Raw genomic sequence first — 17,327 nt, 5'->3', positions numbered from 1 at the left:
AACCATTTAAGCTTTTTAACAATTTATATCATTAAATCCTTTTCTTTTTTTTAAAATTTATTTCAGCATGAAAAATTACATCCGAAAATATACCTTATCTATGCAAATTGTTTTTTAATAGCAATGTTAGGTGCATACACAGTGTTGAAAGACTTATTTTGTATACAAAAAAGCTTACGCAACTTTTGAACTATGTGTTCTGGGGCCGTTCAAAAAGTACGTACACAAAAATGGAGAAATTTTAACCCCCTCCCCCCCTTCGTACATAACCGTACACAAGGTCTTACTCCCCCCCCCTTAGAGTACGTACATTTTATTAGTCTACCCCCCCTTCTTCATAAAAATTAAAATAATTATGTTTTAAAAGAATTAAATATTTATTTAATATATAATTTATTAATTTAAATTATTTAAACAATAACACCCAACCTTTTGTACGTACTTTGTATAATACCACCCCCCTCCCCATCATACAAAACCGTACAAAATAGCAAATGCCCTCCCCCCCCTTCGGGATGTACGTACTTTTTGAACGGCCCCTTCTATTGATTTTTTTTAACGTGAAACATGCATAGGAAACAATACATTTGATTCTATAGCAAACTGAGATGTGTAAAAAAAATAATAAAAATGTTCTTTTTTTGCTGATAAAACGCTTACAACTAAACTATCAGTCTGTTCATTCCTGGATTAATCGCTTCCCATTCAGTTTGAAAATGATGTCTTTCTTGCCTGTCTAGAAAAAATTGGGTATTAATATTTCCAAAATCTCTAATTTTACTGTACTATGATAAGTTATTTTAAAAACTGCAAAGTCCTAAAAATTTTCACAAATGATTATTTTCTATTTAGTCAGAGTATTGCATTTGTAAAGCAAATTACATAATTGAACCGCAAAAAAGATTAATACGTAAACTTGAGTTATAAATTTTCTAGTTTACTTTCACAGGGTTAATAATAATACTGATAAAAATGTTTTGTCCTTATATTTAACGTATTATCGTGATGTTCCTAACTTTAGAGTGTTCAAAGCAGAGAGATCCATTTTCTGAAAATGAAAATTTGGATTTTGTAATTATCGATTTGGGAGAATCAAAAGATTTGGATTTTTTTACTCAACATTTTTGTCTTTTTAATCAATATGCTACAAAAATTACAAAATTATGCAATTATAAACTTAGACACTATTTACTAACTATATGCATGGTAAAATTGCTTTTCACAGTTTTTGAGGAATTCAGTCATTCCATTAAAAAAAATATATAATTATCGTTTTCAGATACTTTTCTCCATAACTATTTGGAAGTTTTAAACGTAAATCTATTGAAAATTTCAATATTTATTAGGGGGAATGGGTGAATAAATAATGAATATTTTTGTAACGCAACATAAATGTTCAACGATAATATCAAATTATTATGAGTTGTTTAGTGCTTGATTAATTTAATTATAATTAATATTAATTAAAATTGATTAATTAAAATTATACTAGAGTATGTTAAAAATTTCTATTCTAAACAAAGTATTTTTTAAAATCATAATAGTATATTTCTATCTTTAGCGATAAGATATGAATTTGATAAGCATAAGTAGTGTAAATCATGTCTTCTTTCCCCTCTTATTTATCGTTTTCAGAGATGTATTTTCTGACAAAAGCACCCTTCATATAATAATCACTTAGGTAGAAACGGCAAAACAAAAACTCATCAGAAGAGTTACTCCGGCGTAGACGGAGCATTAAGCACGACACCTCACATATCAGTATTTTATCGAGTGACACTTTACATATATGCATTTGTGTAATAAGTGTTTTATACTAAGTGAGGTTTTAAATTATTTAAAAAGGATGATAAAATCCTTTAACAGGTTTCAAATTTGCGAAACCTTGAGCATTAGAAATCTGTGCCAGTGGACGAAGATACACGAAACACGCATGTAAACAATAATTTTCTTTCAAGCTTTTGAAGCCCTAACTGTTCAAACGTTGCCGTTCGATAACGAACTGAGATGTTAAAACTGGTTTTCGTAGAGTTTCTCATTTTGTTATTTGCGAAATATCAAGAAGAAATTTAAAAGGATAAAAGAACAAGAAAAAAAAGTGAAGAAAAATAATATCGTTCGCTTTCATCACTATCATAGACACACAAATTCCTCCTTGTTGGTTATAAAAATTGTCTTCTCTCTGCTGAGGGAAGAGAAAAAAATTATCTCTTTATGAGCATTGCAGGTTGGTAATATGGAAACTGGTGTTTGTCCAAAAATTTCTTCTTTTTTTAATATTTTGATTTTTTTTCTTAGCCTTACTAAGAGACCTGGTATTAATCAAGTCTACATTTTTCTAATGAATAATTAAGTAAAAGTATTTTTTTTTAATTTTTATTATTTTCAATTAGTTTATTTATTGTTTTCATATATTTATTAGATCAAAATTCATTTTTTTATTCACATTCCCTTGTATTTTTTAGATCTCCTGTTACCTCTTGCTGCTTCTAACTAACTCAACAGGTAGTTTGAATTATTTTTTCTTTTTTTCTTAAATCTTTATTCTTCATGAGTGTATGAATAGTATTATAATTACAGGTTTTAAAAAAAATTTATTCAGATGAAGATTTATATATGTATTTTTTACTTCACTAAATTTAAGTGCTTATATTATTTCCAATTTTGACTTACGTGATTATGCATGATGTAACAAAACTTTACTCGTAGCCCAAAAAATGTCGATAGTAAAATCTCTGTTATTTTATTTCTCAGGGTTTTTATTTTAATTCAATTTATTTGATTTAAATGAGATTTTTTTGAGATGAGATTTTTTCAGAGCATACTTTAAGAACTTAATATTCAGTTTTTAATTAAAGTGTAAGAATTTAAGTATAATTGAAATATTTATAAAACTGAATCATAAAAATTCATTTGAAACTATACTACTGTGTAATATGTATTGCTATTAATTACTGGAAAATAGGCGTAAAATAAACAATTTACAAAATTAATATCAGGATTGTTTTCTTTCTTAATTTTTTGAAATAGCAGAATAAATTGTTCTTCTATCTACCTTATCTTGACTGTAGGATAACTAAACCATTTCTTTAAATATATTTATGTATGTAAGTATTCCCAAACCGAGAAAAAAATATGAATTTATTTTTAAACATATTAATTATGTAGAATAACATTTGTCTTTTAATACCCGTTATAGGTACTTTGAAATTCAGATATATATTTGCAGTGTTAAAATAAAACGTATTTTTGTCAAATATAATGAATTTAAATATATTAATATAATACAGAATATAATCATATATAATACTGAATATAATAATACTGATGAATATAGTAATGCTGAATATTATTCAGTATTATTAATATAATACTGAAATATATTAATTTAATACTGAAATTTAACAATGAAATATTTAGTTTCGAGTTGGAGATATTTATTTTGTATATTTTCGAGCTTAGATTTAAATTTTTGAAATTAATACATTTTAAAATAGATTTTTTTCTTTTCCAATTCTCCAATAATAGATGTTGTAAATCATATGCTTTAAAGTATTTGACATATTTCTAAGCATTCTCAATCAATATTTCTCATAACGATAATTTTCCTGTTCAAAAAAAAGATCTAAAAAGTCAGTCTCCGGAAGATGACATTTATCCGGATCTGAAACATTTATTTTTTAGGTCTTAAAACAAATTATTCTTATTGGTACCTTTTATGGAGAGCCTGTGAATAAATTTTTGTCCTAGCTGATCAAAGAAAAGCAGCTGCAGGTAAATTATTTTCATTCATAGAATGAAGGTGTATAGTCCTGTAAAAATACAAGAAATTAATTTAAAAAAAGAAAAAAAACTTAAAAATTGCAGGGTTTGTAATTGTTCTGATTTTTAACTTTTTGCCCCGATATACTGTGTGTCTGCTGAACATCATATTTTCTACTAATACGAATAGATTTTGAAATGCTTTATTTGAAGAATCAACAGATTTAGATTTGAAATCCCATATTTTTATTTTAATTAATAATGCAAGAAAAAGTTCGATAGTTAAAACTTGGCATCTGTCCACTAACTATATGATTGGTTTAGACATAGACTTACCCGCAGGATTCATTGTTTCCAAAATTATGGGGAAAAACTTGTTGCTTTTTTACACTATCAAATGTTTATAATTAATTTAGGGGTCATACACTTATTTATCATTTTAAGCAAATGCTGTAACAAATTTGGTAGGGGAAAATTTTATAATTTTAGATTTATCTCTATCATATCATTTAAAAAATGATGGATTCTGCCAATCATATCCTGGAAAAGGTGAGTTGAGGGTTCATCTACGAATTCTTTATAAAACTGCAAAGCGACAAATTCACTTAGTTTTAGTTTAAGGGTTATTGGAATCCTACTTTTAAATTATTTGATTAATGATCTTAAACTCTATTACAAATTTAGATAAATTTTGGTATGAGGTTATATGAATTAATACTGCTGGTTATTTTTTAATGCAACAGTTCTGTTAAAATTTTTTGTATGTATTGAATTATTAATCTTAAACTATCAGTAGTTGTTCCATGCCCCATTACTAAAACTGTTCTGCAAACTGTCAAAATTTTCTGTTCTAAACACAGGGCTGTCATTGGCAACTAAAATAACTACTTGGTAGAAAATCTACTACAGTGACTAATGTCACCCAAATGGAGAAAGACTGTTATTTTGTAATCAAGTGCGAAAAATCAGTAACTTTTTTCACCAATTCACTACTAAGAAACTCAATTCTATTTCCTTCGACGTGGTATAGATAAAAACTTCTTACTATAATTTTCCCTATTTATCCTCTTGTATATGTTTATCATTTTATTTGATCAGTGCAATTACAATGGAATATTTCATGCCACTAAAGTAAGCTACAAATGTGGACTATTGCAGAAAAGAATTATCTTTAAACATGTTTTTGACATGTTGAATATCACATGTATACAATCACATATCACATGTATTGATTTTACGTTGTAAGAAAAAAATAGTTAAATTTGCAGAGAACTTAATTTTGTTGTTCTAAATAAGTTAATACTAATAATGATTTAATGAGGTTGCGAAATTTTATTTCTTTTTAGAAATAATAAATCATGTATTTAGTATTACCACTGTGCTTGAAAGTTTCTAAAATCTGCTTAGTTTTTATTTTGGAAAATAAGATCTCTTAAAAGTACATAATTTTGGGTTCAAGGTCTTTAAAAGTCCTTAATTTTCATTACTACTAGTTAATTTGAACAATTCTTTAGTCTTCCAGAGATATTTAAAACAAAGTGAAGTGAGACCTTGAATAGAGGGTTATAGAGTTTTAAATTGAGAAAACTATATAATGACAAAACTGAAAAAAAACTAACAAGGAATGTTTCATAAAAATATTTAATTGTAAGCTAAAAGAATAAATAATAAAGGTTAATAATCAAGATTAATATGTAGAACATGCACTATAGTTTTCTTTATTTTTATTCAATTTAATTAGAATTTTAATATTTTTAAATATACAGCTTTTTTTTGGGTTTCATTTAGGGTGTCAATTAAAATAGGGAAAATTTTCAGTTAAACTCAGTCTTGGATTCATAGAGAATTCGGAAAATTCATAGCAGGATCACTCTCAAATTTATTTCAATTTTGTTTTAAAATATTATTTGACATTAAAACTGTTTTGTCGAATAACTTATCAACACTGATAAAATGGTACTATTTTTTATCATAATGCTAATTTTAAAAATAATTCTAAATACTTTTGTAGTTTTTATTTTCTGTTAAACATGCACTTCATTAATTTAAAATAAATTTAAAAATTACAATAAATTGAAATATAAGATTATAATTTTTGAACAGTTAATTCATATCTAGAGCTTTTAATAAATGTCATAATGCATCTACTTAATAGAAAGTTTTATTTTATATTAGGGAACATTTAAGTTTTAAATAATAAACTGCTTTATGATGAGAAATTTTTTGTTTGTTTTGTTATGATAAACATTTCTGCTTGCATGCATAAATTCATAATGCATGCATTTAAATTTTAGCTTTATTATTATTATACCCTATTTCAATTTTTAAAGTCTGAAGCTTTTTAAATTTTACTGTAGAAAATCCATGAATTTTATTTCCGTATCTTATATTTTATGTAATTCTAAACTAGGGGAAATGTGATTGAAGCTTTCGAGGTTTTGAAGATTCCAACATTTAAGTGGAATACTTAATGGATGAAAATTTGAAATTATTATAAGGTAATTTATTTTTGTTTTTATTCTTTTGTTTATAAATATTTCGTAGCAAAATTTGCATACAATTAGTTTTATGATTATACTCTATTCAACTAGAATTGATAGCAGAAGTAAACAAATCTGGCTAATTTAGGCCTGACTTATGACAAATGGCACGTCCAATTATAGAAAAAAAATACTCGATTCAGCAAAGGTCATACAGAAATGTAGGCAAAGAGGTTTTTGTTTACTTTCATTATTAGTTTTCGCTAAACAAACACCTTTTTTTATTGTTTTTTTTTTAAGTGTTTATTGCGAAGTTCTACCTTTTACACATTAACCCCTCCCCAAAGTTGCTACAATCTTTTTTTATTACTCAACGATAAACGGATTGTTACTTTTAAATAAAAAAATATTTAATTGAAAGGTTTTAAAATGTTTTATTATATTTATTCATTGTTTTCATTTTTATGTATTGCAAAACAAATTTAGTTCCTAATTCTCTCGGGAGAAAATTTAAATTTAATAGTTTTTTGATTGCAGCATCTGCAAATTTTTCTTTTTTCTTTATTTAATGTTTGGCCGCTATTAAAACTTACTAAATGTTTTTCGTCCATGAGATTATTTACTAATAATGCAAGAAGTTCATTCCTGATAATGTTTTACAATTTAATTTTTATTAATTGCAAATGCTGACTGGTCATATTTTTGCACAATAATTTTAATAAAAGTTTAATAAGCATTATTTACTGTTTAATAATTGATAAGATGAGATATTGATTTAAATATGTTGATTGTAAAATTCCCTTAAAGTCATAAGATAAGGTCATAATTCTGTCGTAGGATTATTTAATAGTAAAGTACCATTTCTAGTTAAAGTTATAATAATAGTTAAATAAGAAACACCATAATGGAGGAAAATATTAGGAAAGAATGACTAAACTAATATAGGTAAACCTTTAAATAGTTTAATTTTAAATCTATGTTTGCACTTTTTACGAGTGCTTTAACATGTTTTTTCGTACGCTGAATATTAGATGCATTTGAATTGAGTGTTCATGAACATGTGTAATAGCTATTCAGCACATTTTCTTTTTTGATTTGACAGCATTGATTTCGCTTTATAAATTATATAATTTTGTATTCCATGCATCTGTTTTACATATATATAAACTGTAATTTCATAACTCTTAGAAAATAATGTGAACCGAAAATTTATTTTCCCTCTGACAGATTAGAAAACTCAAAAATTCATCTTTAAGAGTCAGTCTCTTATATGAAGGCGTATCGTGCTGAATGTGGTGAATCTGCAAGTGTGGATGTAACAGCTATTGAAGAGTGGAAAAGTAAGTCTTTACTAACATTAGTACAAAATTATTCTGCAAAGGACATTTTTTTAATGCCAATGGAATACAGAGTATTATAATAACTTATATATTGTCTACATACTTATGTCTACCCTACATTACTCTCCGACCAAGTAACAATATTACAATACATTTTTAATTTTTGCATACAAATTAAACCTGGTAGGTAATTTTATAAGTCTGCAAGAACGAGATACTTTGGGGTTTTTCGTAGGCTCAATATTTTGTTTTAATTTTGAATCATCTATAGAAGATTGTTCACTGTTCTTATCTATTGGAGAGTTTTCTTCGTTTAATATATAAACAGGTTTAAGTCTATCAATTGAAACACTGTCATCTTTTCCTTTAGTTTTGATTATGAAATATTTTTCATTTCTTCTTAACACAAGATATGGTCCTTGGTAGGCAGGTTCAAAGTTTTTTTTTTACTCTATTTATTCTGATGAATACTTGTGAACAGAATTGAAGATACTTGTTTATGAAAATATTTTGATTTATATTTTGTCTTGCTTTAACTGGATTTAAGAATTTCATATGATTTTGTAGAGCTTTTGCAAACGATTCTGTTGAGAAGGAATATTTGGAGGGTTCGAAAAATTCTCCTAGAACTTTTATTGTTTTGCCATATACCATCTGTGATATTGAACAGTTTGAATCTTTTCTTAGAGCAGATCTCAAACTAAGAAGAACAGTTGGGAGAGTTTCCCTCCATTTTATTGACATCTTTAATTGAGCATTTTAGGATTGTATGTTGTCTCTGCTTTACCATTGTAGATTTGGTGATAACTTTTGTGCCGCATAACATTCCTAGGTTCTTGAAGACTTTGGAAGAGAATTGGGTTCCTCTATCAGTTATTACCTTATATGGCACACCAAATCTTGCTAGCCATTGCTTATAGAATGCCTTGGCTACTGCTTCTGCTTTAATATCCTGAATTAGAATTGCTTCTAACCAAGATGTATATCAATAAAAGTCAGGCAATATGTTTTTCCATTTGAAGGTGGAAATGGTTCAATTAAATCTATATGCACTAAAATGAAATCTCTCATCTGGTTGTTAAAATTCAGCAAATTCAAATTTAGTGTCTTTTTAATTTAGGTTTTTTGGCAATTTATACATGACTTTGTCCATTCCAGTAGATCTTTTTTAATATCGGTCCATATAAGTCGAGATGTTATTTCTTTTACAATTGATTTGACTCTTAGGTGTACCATTCTATGTATTTTCTAAAACACAGCATGACTATGAAATATAGGCACGTATGGTTTAAAATTGATGGTTAAAGTATCCACGCCATAAAAATTTTCCGTTATGTAACAGATACTCTTGAAATTTTAAAGAAGGGTTCTTAAAACCTTCTTTTGTAATTTAAAATGAAAACTAATCATCTTTTGGATACAGTAAGAGGACTCTTGAAAAACATGCGTGAATAAGATTCCAAAACACCGAGAGTGATTTTTTTTCCCTCTCTAATTTGTACAATAAATAAGTTTACTCCTATTAGTTTTTTACTTTTCAGGAATTTTTTATTTGCTTTGAAAAAAAAATTTAGGGTGGAAAGTGTGTTTTGAGACTTAAAACCCTATTTCATAGCTACCAACTATTCAGAATTTTTCGGATTTGTTCCTAATTTTTAAATCCAATCTGAAAATCTGATATTTTAATAAAAAATCTGAATTTTCATAAAATTTGTGATTTTAAAACAATCCTTTTTTCTGATCGCCACAAGCACGCATCCTGTGATTATTGTGCTAAAGTAATTTTTAGTAGCTTTTTTATCGAAAATATTATTCCAATAGTTCCTCCAATCCTGTTGCTGATTATTTCACTAAATTATTATTTTTGGAAATTTTTTTTGTAGTATTTAAACACTTACATCAGAAATATTTGTTTATGATGTAGATTATTATTTACCAGTGTTTTATAATTTGGAGATAAATAATTATATATTAATAGGTAATGTTTGTTTTTAATATATTATACCGGTATTCCTAATTATAAAATATTAATATTATTAAGTTTCCCACAAAAGATAGTGTTTATAGTTTTGTTTTACTAATTTACATATTTAAATATATGTCTATTAATGTTATGATTTAATAGTTAAATTTTTATCTTACTCTCATAATTAGTGCATATAATTTTGTCGCGTATAGTGTTCCTCATTTTTGATTCCTAAGGTTGGCAGCTATGCTATTTTAAAATGATTAGTTTAAAAGAGTAATTTTGACATAATTTAGCTATGCATAATCATTATTAACTATTCATACAACAGTTTTAAAAGTTAATTTGCTAAGTTGTTTTTTGTTTGTTTTATTTCTTACTTGTATACCTAACTTCCACTAATTTTCTGCTCTTTTTTCCTACTTTTTTTTTAATAAATTTTTTTTAAAAAATAATATCCTTAAATGAAGACATTCATGATTTGTATCATGGTCAAGATTCTTCAGATTTTTCAAAGATATTTTACATATAAAACCTTACACTGAGGCCAACTGTTTTGATAAAAATATTTGTGAGTTTACTGCTAAAGTTAGTGGATACAGAAGTGTTTAAAAAAATGATATATTATTAAACACTTCTGCCATCATAGAATAAAAATGGAAATTTATATTAGATAAAGGGTGCTTTTCTTTTAATGTATTTAAATGTCGATGGCAGAGGATTGTTTCCTTTTCAGAATCTGTATTTGACAAACATTTGAGTAATATGCACATTAGTGAACCTGCTAATTCTCAGGCTGTCGAAATATTTTCTCAGGTTTTTGTCCTAGTCAGTGTATGATTTATGCACATTATTCCCACACTTCCCTAAAACGCATTCCTCCCGATTGCGATTTTCTAGTTCAAGTGATCATCAATTTCATCATTCGAATTTTTTTTTTCAAAATTCTCAAGTGTCAGATAAAAATAAGACAGATAATGCTGCTTTTCCAAATAATATTATAAAGATTTTTATTTTTAATCTTAATTCATGCTAAAATGGTTGGTGTTTTCTACACAAGAGAGCACTCTTTACCGCCCTTATTTGAGAGTTACTTTTCCCTGTGTATTTTGAGACCATTTGGTTTGCAGTGTAGAATGTATTCTAAATGTTAGTTTGCAAAATAAACTTAGTCTCTATATTCTGAGTAAATATTAACTCTAACTTATGGACGGTGCACTGCTTGCAACAAGGACAAAGTTTTATCTAAATGTAAGCCACATCGCTTTTTTTTAAGAAAGAACTAAAACTAAGTTTTGCTTCAAACACATCAGAATTACTGCATAACATTAACCTCTTATTAGAGCTCAGAATTTATATTTATTTCCTTAACCCATTGACGCTTCTGCCCGTGAAACATCGTATTGTAATCTGCAGTTTTCTTTGCATAGAAGAACTGATATTATTACGCTACTAGATAGGGAAAAAGTGTAGACTCTTTCTATTTCACCCAATCGCTAAACCACCGAAAAATATTGTAAACTTTTTGCTGTGAAGGTTTGTTTTAGTTAATAATTAGAGTTATAGTTAATTTTTGTGGATAAGGGATAAGTTGATAGTTAATTTTTTTGGGATAGGGAAAAGTATTTTTTGAGAGAGTTTTTTAAATAATTTTTCTGTGTTTGTTAAAGTTTTGATTCAATAAAAGAATATTTAAATATATATTATACAATAAAAGAAAGTTTTGATACAATAAAAGAATACAAATTGACGAAGCATATTCTATGAGAATATATTGATCAGATTTTCTGAAATGTTGTTAAAATTACATGTTCTGGTACATTTTTTTTAGCATATTTTAAACTCGTTTTATGGCACCAGAATTTAATTTCTTTTCTCTCTATTTTATTCAATTTTGTGCATTATAATTTGCTTCTTAGCATTATTTCCTTATTCTAATTCTAATTAATAAAATTCTTTCCTTAGCAAAGCTAAGATAGGATGTGACTTTTTACTGCCTGATGTCTGCCAATTCTTCTACTCTGATGTTAAACTTTTGCTGTTCTAATGGGACTTCAATCAGATATGTAGTTTAAAGTTTATTCACAACTGTCTATAATTTAAGAAATATTATGATTCATGGTATATAATTGTATAAATATAAATATGTATAATATGTAAGAGATTTTCTTGCTTTAAGAATTTTCTGATGCAGGGCTTTCCCCCACTCTTAGTAAGGTTTATCAGGCTGAGGGAAACAGATTCGCTATTATATTTATTATGTAAAACAGGACTCCGATCACTTCATTATAATATTAACTAACTTCTCAGAAACCAACTCAGATCACTAATGTTTTCACATTATTGCATGGAATTCAGATAAAAAATTTTGTAGCGCAAATCTGTGATGGATTAAATTATATGTGGAAACGTACCAAGCGTGTTAGATGGATTAGTTATAGAAGAATTTAGAAAGATTTTGGAAAACTTCTCAATGAAAACATTCACAAATTAAAATCAGTGACTAACATACTTAGAAAATCATTAGGATGGGCAGGAAGTAAAGATGATCTAACCAGCGAAAAAATCAAGGAAAGCAGTGATAGAATTAAAGAACTACTCATTCCTCACTACTCTTCCCCTGAGATGGAAAAAACTAATCAAACTAGAAGACTTGCTATAAAACCTAAATCAGATAACACCCAGAGGATCATCAGTCAAAGATACAATCACGACCACTATTCATACCAATGAGAGGCACATGAAGCCAGTTTTTAAAGATATTCCAATTTATAATGGAAAATAAAATTAACTAAATAACCTGGCCATAGAAGGATTTACGGTAGAAGAGGTTAAACAAAAGAGAAAGTTCAGAGGAGAGATTAAGAAGTTGAATCTATTTCTCGTATCACTATGTAGAGCGGATAATTTCAAGAAAATTTACGGCGTAACGCATGTAGACGGATTACAAGTCAGATTAGAAGCCTATAAGACTCGACCTGAACCGGCACAATGTCACCGGTGTCAGGGTTTTTACCATTCGGCTGCGATGTGCCCGCCGAGGTGAGTAAAATGTGAAGACCACCTGACCGCCAATTTCACTAAGACGCAGGATGAGAAACCTCTGTGTTGCAACTGCGGTTCAGAACACCCGGCCAATTATAGAGGATATCCTGAATTTCCGATGGGACCAAGACAGAGGTCTAGAAGAAACAAACCCCAGGAAAGGGTTTTTGAAAATAAAAGCTACGCCGACGCTGTTAAAAAACAAGTGAATTCCGACGTGCAAAAAACTGTTGATGTCTTTAGCACATTAAATGACATAGTGTCCTCAACGGTCCAAATGCAAATCCCCTGCTCAGAAGAGAAGTTGGAAGAATCGAACAAGAGGGATTAAATAAGAAAAATCATGAATAAAAAGACATTAAGAATTATGCTATGGAATGCAGCAGGAATAAATAATAAATTTACTGAGTTCAGTAAATTCATCATAGGGAATAAAATTAATATAGCATTAGTAACAGAAACAGATACTAATGCTTCAAACAGACTGACTATAGCAAATTATCACACATAAAGGACTTATAGAACTGTGTGTAGAGGTGGAGGTAAAGCCATATTTGCTAAAAGGAGTTTAAGTACAGTACTGTATAGGAGTAACAATGGACAAAATTATGAAGAAACTTCTATACTTTTTAATAATAATGATAAAATTGACTACAAATTTACTGCCATGTACAATAAACCTGGTAACATTATAAGCAAAGATACCATTAATTCACTGTTTCTTTCCAACATAAAGAGCATTATTGGAGGTGATTTTAATGCTAAAAATACATCCTGTGAATGTAAAGTGAATAATAAAAATGAAAAAGAGCTCTGTAATATTATTGCAGAGAAGAATCTCACTATCATAGCATCTGCAGACTTTCCGTACGTACCAAATAAGAGGCCTGATCTATTGGACTTTTTCATCACGAATAGCAAGACACCACTTTTCTGCCTGATAGTCACCGAGTTGTTGAGTGACCACGTTGAAACCCTTGGTGAAGTTATTCAGGATGCACCAATACTTAGCAAGAAAACGAACAGGAATTTTTTCACAAGTATTCTTTTGCAAGATGAGTATAACTATCAAATTCAAAGCATTGAAGTTATAGTCTTCCATCAAATCATTAATTAAAACTATATAGCCTTGCCTCAATATATCAGAGAGGAAATCGGTTATAAAAATTAGGAAAAAGTGGTAGAGGAAAGGTGACTCAAATGATAAACAGGAACTAAATAAACTCACCAAAAATATCAGAAGAAACTGCCAACAGTATAGAGAAAGCAACTGGAATGACAAAGTTGCGGGACTCTGCACAGAATATCAAACCATGTGGAAAATAGCCAAGGCACTTAAGTTGACCAAGACTATTAATAAGCTCATAATGCATAACAATCAAAATATTTATAGTGAATGTTTGAAATATATCTTTCAAGATAATTGGAAAAATGCTACTATCATTCTTATTCCGAAACCAAGGAAGGACAGTAGAATTGTCACTAGTTTCAGAAGGAAGGAGAAAGAAAAAAGATCACGTACAGAGTCAGTCTATTCTCAAATATCATTCCAACAGTAAATACTTCCGATTATCTTGGCTTAACATTAAATAACAAATAGAATTGAATTGATCATGTAAACAAGATAGTCACCAAAGCCCAAGCAGTGTTTTCTAGCATTAGACCAATCTTAAATGCTAAATCAAATCTTCGTCTTAATCTAAAAAGACACTTACATATAAGTTGCAATAGGCACATATGCCAGCCCGGCCTGGAATTGTTTAACTAATACTCAGATGAAGAAGCTTGAGACGATTCAAAATAAGCTTTTACGTAGAATCACTGAAGTCCCGTGGCACAATACCAAATAAATACACAAAATTAGATCTTAATATCGACTTAATAAGTGAATTTATTAACAAACTGAGCTGCTTCTACAGTGCCAAAAAATCGAGCAGATTTCAATCTATTTCTGAATAAGGAGCTCATTCAAGATAATAGAAATCATAAATTTCCTGCTCTCGGATGGAACAGTGTCAGGAAGATATAAGCCCCCCCCCCTCCTTTTATTACTCACATGGATACTCCCGGGAAGAGGAAAGGAACAAAGGTGATTCTCAGCCCGGGAGCATTCCACCCTTAGATATGTACCTAATTGTTCCCTCTAGTTAATCAATTATATGTTTATTCATCTTGATAACCACCGACTGTGTTAATTGAAACGTATATATATTATGCCTATATTAACTTAAATGTTTAATATATTAAGTTTCTTATATATTTTATCTAACATTATATCTTTAATTAAAATCATGGTTTGAGCTGTACCACACAGCATGCTACTCCAGCCGCCAACTGCCTTAATTTCCTCGAATTACCCATGCCATTAGTGACAGTTGCCTTAGGGCAAAGTGCAGATCCAGAGGTTTATTGCACGCTGACGCAGGCAGCTACCTCACCAGTAACTAGATCGTCGTCGTCAAAGTTGAGTTACCATGAGAAGAGGTTGAAAAATTTCCTGATAATAGAATTACTGCTAAAGAAAAGATTAGATAAACTTGCATCAAACTCTATTTCGGATTCTAATCTTGATAATCACTTTGAATAGCTTGAGGATGACATTATAGAAAAAGTACATTCAGAAAAACTTTCAAGTCTCTTATATTATTTTCCCCACTACGGAGTGTTAAAAAAATTTCCACAGCAAATTCAACTAGTCTTCGATACTTCATGTGAGTTAAAAGATAGCCCTTCTTTAAATGGTTGTTCAGAAATAAAACCATTGAAGTAATACCTGAAGTTCATAGAAAAGTAAATAGACTTGATTGCTGCTATAAAGAAGTAATTTTTTTTCTTCAAATTTCAGTTTGTAATGAAGACACATTATCTACGTTTTGTTAAAGTGTTTACAGAATTGATGATCAATTCCAAATTCGAATTGAGAGAGTGGAAGTCTATCAAATACAGGTCAAATATTTTGTTTAAACCAGCCCCAGGTATGAGGTATATTGTGGGATCGCTATTATTACCAATCCAAATTATTACCTTGTTAAAAAACTTTTCTTTGCTGACATGAGTGAAAGTTCCGAGATTTATATCGATTGATGGTGATTCCACAATAACATTTTCTGACGACTCTGGTTTTGCTTATGCATCAGTTGTGAGTGAAAGAGAAGTTAATTGGTGTTCCAGAATTGCTCCTTTAAAGAGAATGTATATTCCAAGATCGAAACTGGCGACTTGATATTGGAGTTATATTAGCTCTCTTTGTTAAAAAGACTTTGACTCTTACAAATGCAAAACAATTTTTCTGGACAGATTCATCTGCATTGAATTCAAAACAAAGAGCAGGGAACAGTATTTGTTCAAAATATTGTTAAGGAAATTAGAACAAGTTTCCCCTTTTGGATTTAAATCTTTCTGAGGTCTCCGAAGAACAAGAGCTAGTGATTGCAATTATCGGTACCTTCCATGAGATCAGACACCGTTTTATTTTTTCCTGAGGCTTTTTTACTCAATTTAACAACCATAAACATTAGAATAGCAACAAAGAAGAAATTTAGCTTTAACAGTGTCTCTGATTCCTGATGCCTGTATATCAATTCCAGCTTAATCATTTACAACAGATAAACTAGCTCTATTAATTATAGCTTTCTTAATTTTAACATCACCTTTTTTTAAGCTCCCTTTAATCTTTCATATTGAAGTAAATATTTATGATAAATGGGTGTACAAAAAAAGAAAATCTATATAATCAGTTTTGACAGTTTTAAAAACATTAAGATTTGTAAGGAAAATATTGTGAAAAAATCATTGTTTAAATTTTTGTAGAATAATAATTGATAAAAGCTGAAACATAATCTGTTTTTAATTTCGAAAAGCATTATGTTGGAACATAATATATTTAAGGATAATTCCCTGTTTTTTTTTATATAATAAAGAAAAAGCAGAAAAATATTTTGCTCTCTTTTATTACAACGCTTTTTATTATCATGGGAACTTTAGAAGTTTCATATTTCAGAAAACGAAGTTAACTTTAAACTTGTGAAATTTAATTATTTACATGCTTGGAAAAAATCTAAATTAGATAAAAACCATGAATGATATCTGATGTTTAATCAATTTCAAGAACTATAGTTTTTTTTATGGGTATATTAAAGATCAAGTGTGCATAATTAACGTTAGAGCAGTTTTCAAAGTTAAGATCTAAAAAATTGACCAAATATATACATAATACAAGTCTTATTGCAAATTAAAATGTATCTAAAAATTTAACAATCTCCAACATTTTTAAATCATCTGCAAAAGCATAAACTCAGAAGTTTAACAAACCGAGATCCTAAAGAAATAAAATGCGGCTGTCCAAAATTTCTGTTCTTAATCATTTTTTTATAATTTGTAAACTTACGAGATATAGTGATTTAAAAAGACATGCTTTATTTCATGAAGAAGAAAACTATCAATAAATAATATAAGCATGAAATCAATATTAACCCATTTATTTAACTCAGAATATCAAAATTATGACGGTCAAAAGTGTCATGTAAATTAAATCAGGCTGGGAATTATTTCCAAAGGTTGTTTAACAATTTATAGAAATCAAATTTGCTGTCTTGGATATTTTTTTAGCAAAAAAACATGTTTAACTTCCTACGAATAGTTGTTGAGGTTCTCTACTTTAAATTTTTATAGCGAATTCTGTTATATAATTTTTAAAAATTTTTTTCTCTTGAAGCCCTAAAGAATTATTTATTC

At 28.5% G+C, this 17,327-nt stretch overlaps 1 protein-coding gene and 1 long non-coding RNA gene across 2 annotated transcripts in view; both read left to right on the top strand.

Moving 5' to 3' along the window:
- LOC147802096 (uncharacterized) overlaps positions 1-16,317 on the top strand; it is a 61,669-nt gene extending 45,352 nt beyond the window's left edge. The window contains exons 8-12 of the mRNA XM_087153762.1: positions 2,466-2,505; positions 3,685-3,774; positions 6,173-6,260; positions 7,470-7,582; positions 11,514-16,317. The gene's annotated coding sequence lies outside the window, so the exon portion shown is untranslated. The remainder of the gene's footprint in view (positions 1-2,465; positions 2,506-3,684; positions 3,775-6,172; positions 6,261-7,469; positions 7,583-11,513) is intronic.
- LOC147802092 (uncharacterized) overlaps positions 1-17,327 on the top strand; it is a 408,540-nt gene that overhangs the window by 183,021 nt on the left and 208,192 nt on the right. The window lies entirely within an intron of this gene.

Source organism: Parasteatoda tepidariorum, chromosome 10 (assembly GCF_982258835.1).
Source record: "Parasteatoda tepidariorum strain Cologne lab strain chromosome 10, Ptep-v5.0, whole genome shotgun sequence".
NCBI lineage: Eukaryota > Metazoa > Arthropoda > Arachnida > Araneae > Theridiidae > Parasteatoda > Parasteatoda tepidariorum.
Note: the sequence above shows the minus strand (reverse complement) of the source record. Positions and strands in the feature narration are given on the sequence as shown.